The sequence below is a fragment of the Temnothorax nylanderi genome, unplaced genomic scaffold (genome assembly GCF_030848795.1).
Source record: "Temnothorax nylanderi isolate EJ_2023f unplaced genomic scaffold, tnyl_v1.0 TNYL_tig0635_pilon, whole genome shotgun sequence".
Classification (NCBI taxonomy): Eukaryota; Metazoa; Arthropoda; class Insecta; order Hymenoptera; family Formicidae; genus Temnothorax; species Temnothorax nylanderi.
Genome location: NW_027249697.1, coordinates 10,839 through 21,056, shown reverse-complemented (window position 1 = coordinate 21,056; position 10,218 = coordinate 10,839). Strand labels below are relative to the sequence as shown.

Here is a 10,218-nt window from a genome sequence, read left to right as displayed (position 1 = left end):
GATAGGAATTGAAGATAATTTGAGACGAAGAATAATGGAGACATACAAAAAAACAAAAAATGTAGTGAAGATAAGAGATAAGAAGACAGAGAAATTTTGGACAGAAAAGGGACTAAGACAAGGATGCCCGTTGAGCCCGAACCTATTCAACTTATACATCATGGATTTGGAGGAAGGAAAGGAAAAAGGACAAGCAGGAGACCTTGTGATAGGAAAAGAAAAATTCTGGACAATATCATACGCAGATGACGTAGTGTTAATGGCGACGAGAAAGGCAGAATTGAAGGAAATGATGAGGAGGTTCAAGAGATATTTGGAAGAGAAGGGTTTGAGTTTGAGTCCAGAGAAATAAAAAATAATGTTGTTCGAGAAAGCTAGGGGAAGAAGGAAGAAAAGGGAATGGAAATGGGGAGAAGAAGACATAAAGGAGATCAAAGAAATAAAGTATCTGGGATATATACTACAGAAAAATGGTGGAGCAGAGAATCATAAAAGATAGGCTGAAGAAGGCTACAATAGCGATGAAGAGGACATGGAGCCCCCCCAGGGGTCGGGGGAGGTCACCGGGGGCCCTTAGGGGCCCCTAGGAGCCTTCCCCGATACGGGTCTTGCGCACCCGGGGTCCCGAGGACATCAGCACCGTAACCTTCGTCAGTCTTCGGGCTGGCGGAGGCCGGGGAGTCCTTTTCAGGACTCGCGAGGTAGGCGACCTCTATAATCAGTTCGCTCGGCTCGGACGGGGCCGTGAGGGACGAGCCTTTGCTCTCCCAACCGTCCTAAGGGAAGGAAAACCCTGACAGAAAACCGGGGGACCGGCTGCCCTGCTTAGGAGTCTGGGTCTGGCTTCGGCCACCCAGACTCCAACAGCCGGTAAGGAATGGCGACCCTGACTTCAAACGCCCGGTCGGCCGGGAACGTTAGGGGATTGTTATTCTTCCACCGGCCACCAGGATTGGGTGGGCCTTTCCTCCATCCATTGCACGCCGGTGCTCCGGCAGGATGGGGGAACAATCTCGCGACCATTGCACGCCGGTACTCCGGCAGGTCGTGGGATTGCGGGCCCACCGAGGGTCGTCCGGGCCGCTCGGAAATGATCCGAGGTTGGGGCCGGGCGACCCCAGGAGGGAGGACCCACCGGGCCGCCCGGACGTTTCCGGGTTAGAGCCGGTGGTGTCCTGCCACCGGACGTAAGGGCCGGCGGCGCGTTTGGGAGCCCATCAGTCGGCGACCGCATCAATTGGGGGAACATCCTGTGCCCTGTCCTCTCGCGGGCGGCGGGAGACTGGGATCGAGCTCGCTCGGCCGGATCTCTCGCTTAGCGCGCGGGAGGGGTATGGTGGGGGTTCCCCCTACCCAAAGTCGATCGATGGGCGGCGGACTTCAGGCTGGTCGCCTCGGCGGGTAAGGCGTTGGAGGGTTTGCGGCCTTCTTTGCCCCAACCGTCCGGGGGGCCCCCTGCGTTGCGGCGCCCTCCGCGGTGCCCCTGCTGTCGGAGGCAGGGGACCCCCGAAAGACCACGGGAGGAGGCTTGCCTCGCCCGTGGGTGAGTAAGGGGCACGGAGCCACGCCCCTAATGGAAATTCCAGGGGCAAAGGCATAGCCAGCCCCCCGGGGGAACTCGGGGCCCGGCCAGTCCTTGTTAGGGCTGGTCAGTGAGGGCACGCCCTGGCTGACGGAGCCGCGGAGGGTCGGGATTCAAATGCAATGTCCAATAAAAATATAAAAAAGGGGAAGAGGGGAAATGATAAGAAAAAGGTCGACACAAGGAATCCGACTAAGAAGGCTAAGCCTTTGAGTCCTGAGAACCCCGCGAGTACGGCGTCCCAAAAGAAGCAGGACGATAGGAAGGAGGAAGAAAGGAAGGAGGCATGGGTCAGGAAAGTGATGGAAGGGCTGGAAGGGTTCCAGGAATTACAGAAGTTACAGGGCCTTTATGGTGAGGAGGATTCGGAGTATGATGGATACGACACGGAAGAGGAAAAAGAACGAGCACAAAGAAGGGTGGAAATTCTTCGTAGTATGGAGAGGGAGCTTGAGGCTCGTGCAAGTAAGAGTGTCCCCTCAACTTCCTCCTCAGCAGAGAAGGATAAACTTCAGTCGAAGAAGAGTCCTGCCAAAAAATCGCGGACTCACGAGATGGACGCCGAAGAGGCCGCAGAGTGGGCTGAAATACAGGCTCAGGAGAGGGCCCATGAGAGCCCGTACGATCCGTTGGTCATATGGGATACAACAAATTAAAGGGCCTCACGCCGAGGCTGATGGAGGAGAGGGTGGAATTCTTCCTGCGAGATCGAATTTCCACTGCGTACTTCAAGGCGGAATTTTATGATGAATTCCCCAAGGATATCGAGGAAGTATTAGAGACGGTGGAAACTTTGCGAGTGGTGTGCGAAAGCAAGGATAGAGAACTAGGCAGAATAGAGGCACAGGTGACTGAAAAAGTCAGTAAGAAAATGGAGGAAGAGATGAGTAAGAGAATAGAGGAAGAAATTTTGAAGTTGAAGGAGCAAGTATCCGCGCAAGTAACGGCAAAGGCGGCAGAAGTGGAGAGAATATCCAAGGAACAGCAAGAAATTATGGAGGTTATGGAAGTACAGAGGAAGCAACTAGAGGTAAGAGAGAAATATGTAAATAAAATGGAGGCAATACTCATTACAAAGGAGAAGGAACTGTAAGATAGAGAGAGAGAGAAGGATTGTTCGATGCAGATGGAGGTGGAGGAAATTACGAAGACGGACACCTTCACGCAAACGGAGGCCACCGGACCCGCGAGCACGCGCCCGGGCGGGGGCTCCCCCTTCCCCCCTTGCGCGGAAATAGTCCGCACTCAGGACGTGTGGCGGGCATTGGGGGCTTGGTTAATCCGGGCCCTCTTTGCTCGTCGGGTCGGCTCAGGGTGATTCGAACGGATCAGGCCCGGGCTGATGTGTCTGAGGACCGGAGGGTTGCTTGGGCGGGGTCCCCGTCACGGGTGCTCCCTCTGGCCCTCTTGGGGGTCGGGGCCCGGGACTTAGGTCGCGGGCTCGGGCCCTTTGCCCTCTTGGAGGGCGCGGTGGGGAGAGGGTGCTCCGCTCCCCGGTGGGCGGGCCTGACTGGTGCCGGGGCGTTCCCCGACGGCCGCGGTTCCCGAGTGGCAAGGCCTGACTGGTTGCCCCGGCGTTCCTCGACGGTCCGCCCCCGGTTGGTTGCGGCTGTGCACTCTCCTCTATCGCCTGGGGGTGGCGCGCGGTTTGGGTCCACCGCGCGTCACAGTTGACTCCGACTGGTTGCCATTTATTGGCGCTCCCCGACGGGTCAGCACCCCCAGAGGGGGGGTGGCGGGCTGAGGTTCGTCCCCTTCAGTCCGCCATTTGTTAGCTTTTGATCCTTAGGACTGGGAGGCTTGGTTTCCCCAGGAATTGAAAGCCCGAATGAGGGCTGGCGTGGGGGGGATCATGGACGTAATACGTATCGTGATTCCCGGGTCCCCCCTCGTTATGGACAGCGTCCAGGTGGGACGAGTGGGGTTTTAGCCGGTAGGCCATGGGTGACGTCGCTTCGGTGATATGCGCCCGTGGAATCCGGCACAACCCCGCCTCGGGCCCGAGAGGCGGGGAATCTTTTGACGCTTTCACCCACTTAAAAAAAAAGGACATGGAGCATAGGAGAGAGAATGTTTAAAGAAGATTTTAGAAGAAGGATGAAAATGTTCGAGGCACTGGTAGAAAGCGTGGCATTATACGGAGCTGAAATATGGGGGTGGCTATACGAAAGTAGATTAGATATAATAAAATAAAAGTATGTTAAATGGATTTTAGGATTGGATAGAAGAACCCCGAATTATATAATATCAGAAGAAGCCAAAATAAAGGAAATAAAAGTGAGAGCAATAAAGAGAGCTGTGAGGTATGAGGAGAAGGCGAGACAGTCAGAGAAGAAAATAGTTCAAGCATGTATAAATGACCTAGAGAGGAGCAGACCAAGGAAAGAGGAAAGTAATTGGGAGAAGAAGAGAAGGGAACTGATAGAGAGGGCAGGAATGGAGAAGGAGCAGCTGAGGAGAATCTCGTAAAGAGAATAGAGGAAAAGAAGAAGGAGGAGAGACAGATAAAGATAAACGAGTCAAGATACAATAGTAACTATAAAGAGATTTTAACAGAGGAGTTACCCAAGTATTTACTTGGAAAGAAGAAGAAAAAGGATAGAATGTTGATAGCCAGATACAGATGCGGGAGTGAGGTGAAAGGCAGTCAACATTGGAGAGAGAAAGAGGATAGAAGATGCAGAATATGCCAAAAAGAAGAAGAGAACATAGAACATATACTAAAAGAATGTGAAGCGACGAAAAGCGAGATACAGTTAAAAGAATTTTTAGGAGAGGAAGGAAAAGGACTAGAAGTAATGAAATGGATAGAAAAAGTTAGAAAAGAGGCGGAGAAAAGGTTGGGATGGAGGGAGAGGAGTAGGAAGGGAAATTGAAAGACAGTTAGAATGTTGAATTAGTTTTGGAATTACGATGATCTAAGTGTTATATAATATATATTATGTATGTAAAAGAAAAAGTTATATGTTTGTAAATTATGTTATATGTTTGAAATTTATGTAAGGATTGACGGAAGTCATTCTAAGCCGCAAGGCAAGGATTAAATAAAATTATTATTATTATTATATATTATTATATTAGGAGCAAATTGTCTTTAAGAGATGATAAATTCCAGTTAATGTTTTACATTTTTCGAAAATGATGGTATTTCTAAAATCGTGTTTATCATTCATAGTATTTCAATTATTATCTTGTAATACGATGATGTTAGAAATATATATTTATTTGCTAGATTTCCTTAATTTATTAATAACTATTACTACGTTTACGCGAGCGTTATTTCTGTAGTAACTTATCGTAAGTTACGATAATTTCAGTAAGTTACTACAAAAGTAACGCTCCGCGTAAACATAGCATATAGCAAAAATCACAAAATAACAAAATTTTTTTATTCTGCTTAATGCGTTATATTTGTTTACGAGGAATTGAAACGTAGTTATAAAATATTTTATACAGTTAATATGATTTTAATCATAAGTGTTTGACATAAGTTACAATAACGCTCATGTGCAGGTAGAATACATGAAATTAAGCAATAAGACTGTTTTTATATTTTAAATAATTATATAAAATTTTAACTTGATGTATTAACGAAAGAAGGTTAACAAATCAGTACTCGCAGTGCATTATTGTCATTTATGTTGTACATCTTATATAAAAATAAAATTAAATTGAATGAAAATTCAAACTTTTTTAGGTATACGTGGATTCGTTAAAACAGGATTTAATACATTTTCTAATAGTTTCAAAACATATGGTTGTGGTTCCATTACTAATGGTATTTTTAAATTAGAAATCCAAATTGTTAGTTATGAAGAATGCGTTGATGATTTTGAAAAAGGACAAGAAATTGAAGCAAAAGGATATGTACAAATTGCAAGTATGTATATTTATTAAATTATAATCTTTTAAGAAAATATTATTATATGATATTTTTATTAGTATAATAAATTTATTATTTTGTAGATGATATTTTTTATTTAAATGTGGAGAATAAGGACAATATAAAATGTATTGAAGGAAGTAAAATGTCTTTTATAGAATGTTTAAAAGGAAACAAAGTATTGTAAAGAGATCACTGATGGATGGTGATTTAATCCCAACAAAAATTGCTCGAAAAGAGTAATAGGTACTAATATTATATGTTTCAATCATTTTGAAAAAAAAGTTAATAAGAAAATATTCAATTTTTCAATGTTTTGTTTAATTGTATTATGTGTGCACTTAATTTAGTTCATATTGGTTGATAAAGTATAATTTAAAATGCGTCTATATTTTGTGTTAATATACTGATTAGAAATGCGACCTGATTATGTGATTTTACTATTGTTTCTTTATCGATTTAATTTCTACGAGTTGATTTTCGATTTTATTATGTATTCTTTCAAGAATAATAAGATAATTTCATAATTTTGTTTATATATGTTCCATTTTGTTCCATGTTATATTTTGCCATCGTATGTATAAACATAATGCTTATCGTAATTACTAACCTTGCGTTCGATTTCTCCCGCTGGAAACTAGGAATCTGTAGTTAACATGACATACACTATAGATTTTCAGTATTGGCAATCTATATTTAGTTTACGCCACATACACTGTAGGTGTATTGTCTTCGGTTCCAACGGGAGAAACCAAACGTACCTTAAATAATTACAACAAAATAATGTAAATATCTACATTATTACTGTAAGCGTATGGAATATAGTTTATTTACTTGAAAAATATTGTATATTTCAAGAGATTGTTTTATTAAGTCAAATTACCCAACATCCGTTTAATCCTTTGTTGCAAAACTTATTGCATATTGAAATTTAAAAATATATACAATATATTTCAGAGATTTGCGCAAAAATGAAACAAGCATAACCATCGACATGTAGCATGGACTACGCGATTACTTTCCTTAAAGTTTAGACGAGCACTATTAGTTTCAGCAAAAGCAATTTTTTTACAGCTAATAAACAAATCTATTAATTATAATCGATCAGTATATACGAATCTAAAACTAAATTGGCGAAACTTACCGGTCGTTGATCTTTTTTCCTTTTGACGTAGAACTACGTCTTTGTCGACAGTAAGGGGGGGTAAATTCAGGCACAGATGCAACGTTTTCTTGCAACGTTTTCCGCGAACTACTCATTTGTTAATAGACCGAATTTTAAAGAATTATATATGAAATATGAAATAGGGGTAGAATTTTCCGGGAATGGCGGTGGTGGGGTTAATTTTTCGATACCGATTTTTTTAAAACCGGTTGCGTAGTTTTTTGTTATATTTTCGAAAATAATAATCGTAGAGTAATAAATAAGTTGTCATTTGATAGCTTATATAGTCTCATTTTCTCTCTAAAGTCTATAAAGTCTCCAAAAGGGGTTACCGATTTTTTTCTTGCAACGTTTTCCGCGAATTACTCATTTGTTAATAGACTGATTTTTAAAGAATTATACATGAAACAGGGGTAGAATTTTCCGGGAATGGCGGTGGTGGGGTTAATTTTTCGATACCAATTTTTTTAAACCAGTTGCGTATTTTTAGTTTTCGATGCCAATTTTAGTTTTTGATGCCAATGTGTTTCTTATGTTCTAAAACGTCGAAATATCGCATTACAAAAAAAATGCAAAATTGGTAATAATAAAGGGGTTACTGATTTCTGTTTAAAAAAACAGCCAAACTTATTAAAATTTCTATAACTCAAGAACTGATTAACCAAATTTTAAAGAATTATAGGGTAGAGCGGGGTCAAAAGTAACGCGGGGCGAAAGTAACAACTCAAATATCTATAGTTATAGGCATAGATGCGAATGCGTCTGTTGGTTAACGGATGAAGCTGAACAAGCTATAACGTGTCTCAGAACGCCTGCGGCCTGGGTATTGAGTGGACGTGTGCAATAAATAAAATATGTTTTTGAGACCGTAAAGCGTAAAGTAATTTCTTCCGACAATCTTAATCTTTTAATATAATACATCCACTGCAAGTAAGTACTTTTTCTTTTAGGTTATATTTGAGTTTCGTTATTTTTGCTTATTAAAATAATTATTACTTATTCATTTTTGGCATTTTATTATTAAAAATTTTAAGTCAAAGTTCAAAAACATATTCGGGACGATTGTAACAACTGTGATTCAAAGTAATTTTTATTTGTACTAGTCCTTAAAGACATTGTGTTCCTATCATTTAAAAATATAAGAACAAAAAATGTTTATAATTAAATGAACAAAGTTAATGTTTTCTATAATTGGTATAAAGAAGTTATGTTTTAATAGAATAAGATTTTATTTTACTTCTTTTGTATGAGAATATGAATATTTTAGTTTGTTTTTGTTAATATAAGAGAAATTATTATTTTTCATTGAATAAACATTTTTTATTTTGATTATTTAAAACTATTACTATCGATCCCTTATAGTGTTGCAACCGACCCGGAGTCGGGGGCGATTGTAACATTTTCCCTCGTTTATGTTTTTGATTAATAATTCTTATTTGGTTTATCACAAGATTTAAATAGGAGGATTTCCATAAAGTGAAATGATCACATTAACTTAGGGTATCAAGAGTTTTTCTTTTACTGTAATAGTTCGATTTCGGACATGTGTGTGATGTGTGTGACCGGATATGGTATAAACAAGATTTATTTAAAGTCGAACAGAGACATATATATATATATATATATATATATATATATGTCCGAAATCGTTCTCCAAAAACAATTTTTCAAATTCTTTAGTTGCCTTGTTATAAATTTGACGATACGTCTCAGGCCTAATATACTCTTCTTGTTGTTGATCTTGTTCTTGTCTAGATTCAGAATGCAACGGCGCTGTAAAGGTAGGCTCAATTAGTGCATTTGAAGTGGAAGGTTGTTGATCCAGACTCGTACCCAGACTTAGATTCGTATATACTGATCGATTATAATTAATAGATTTGTTTATTAGCTGTAAAAAAAATTGCTTTTGCTGAAACTAATAGTGCTCATCTAAACTTTAAGGAAAGTAATCGCGTAGTCCATGCTACATGTCGATGGTTATGCTTGTTTCATTTTTGCGCAAATCTCTGAAATATATTGTATATATTTTTAAATTTCAATATGCAATTAAGTTTTGCAACAAAGGATAGTAGGTAAACAATATATGTTCTAACCCACCGCGGGGGTATCGGGTTACACAAGGGTATCGGATTTCGCGAGGAGGGTCGGGGGGGGGGTACCGCGTTTTCGGGCGCCGCGAGGAGGGGGAGGGGGGAACCGCGTTGTCTGCCGCGCCGCGGGCGGGGGAGGGGGGTACCGCGTTTTCGGGCGCCGCGAGGAGGGGGAGGGGGGAACCGCGTTGTTTGCCGCGCCGCGAGGAGGGGGAGGGGGAACCGCGTTTTCGCCGCGCCGCGGGGTGAGGGGCGACCGCGTTCGCGTTTTCGCCGCGCCGCGGGGAGGGGAGGCCGCGTTCGCGTTTTCGCCGCGCCGGTACGTGGAATTAAATAAATTTATATTATACATAGAAAATTTGCTTACCACCGCTGGATTTGAATCAGAAACCCCCGGCTCGTGAGTCAGTCACATTCCGCACTGTGTGACACAATATTGATGAATACGTTTTGTATTGTCTATATATGTTACAGTTATTGTTAGCAGTAGAGTCTCTTAGCAGTATAGGCCATAGTCTCTTAATTTTAGACAATAATATATACACTTAAAATAGTTAAAAAAATACTATTTCAAAGCAGTTAAAATTTACACAAAAACACACATAGGACACAGATTACATGGTGAAATTAAATATAATGGGTCTCCACATGACGAACAGAAGAGACCGTCCATTAGTATATAAGGCCTGGTGTCATGTTTACGATAAACGTACAGCATTGAGAATAATCCACTGATTCTCACAATGCATGACGCACAAAACTTCACCTGTCCTGGAGTGAAATAACAGTATGTGCAGCACATCTTTGTCAGAGGATTTAACGCATTAATTTCAGCTTGATTCAACACTCTGAAAATTTCATCCGGAATATCCTCATCAGCCATTTCACTATCATAACATGAATCGTCTGACAATATAGCATCATCATCAACTTCCATTCCTTCCTCTTCATTCACTTCTATTTCTTCAGGCACTTCCATTTCTTCATCGTTTGCTTCAACTTCCATTCTTTCTTCTCCTTCAAACTGCAATTCTTCGAAATCCATTTTATATACACTCTGTTCCACTCACGCGCTAAAATATAAACTTTGGAAAATATCCGAAGTTTCTTTTCCAATCAAATTCGCTGTTGAGAAACTCCCGTTTCGATCGGAGATCGGCGATTCCCAATTCGCGACGGATCAAATATCGCGCTACGTCGACTCTCCACAATTTCAATCTGCAACAATTTCTCATGCGCGGTTCGCTGATTTTCACGATTTTGAATTTACAATTGAGCACCGGTTTGCACAATTTTATGTACTCGTCGCTCATATCGCGTTAAAAAGAAAAAATCGCGGTATTGCACTCACGACTTCTAGTCCTCGACTACTGAGCGTACCATCAAATTCATCCTTCTATATCCCACTATTGTCACATCGTTTGTTTATCATATCTAATTTCACCATGATCTCAGCATCCATACATTTGGGCCTCACGAAAAATCTACAATGTGCAGT

The 10,218-nt window shown here is 41.6% G+C and overlaps 1 pseudogene; it reads left to right on the top strand.

The window, feature by feature from the left end:
• Positions 1-3,615: 3,615 nt before the first annotated feature.
• On the top strand, positions 3,616-4,458 carry LOC139784482 (uncharacterized; annotated as a pseudogene).
• The last annotated feature ends 5,760 nt before the right edge of the window (positions 4,459-10,218 follow it).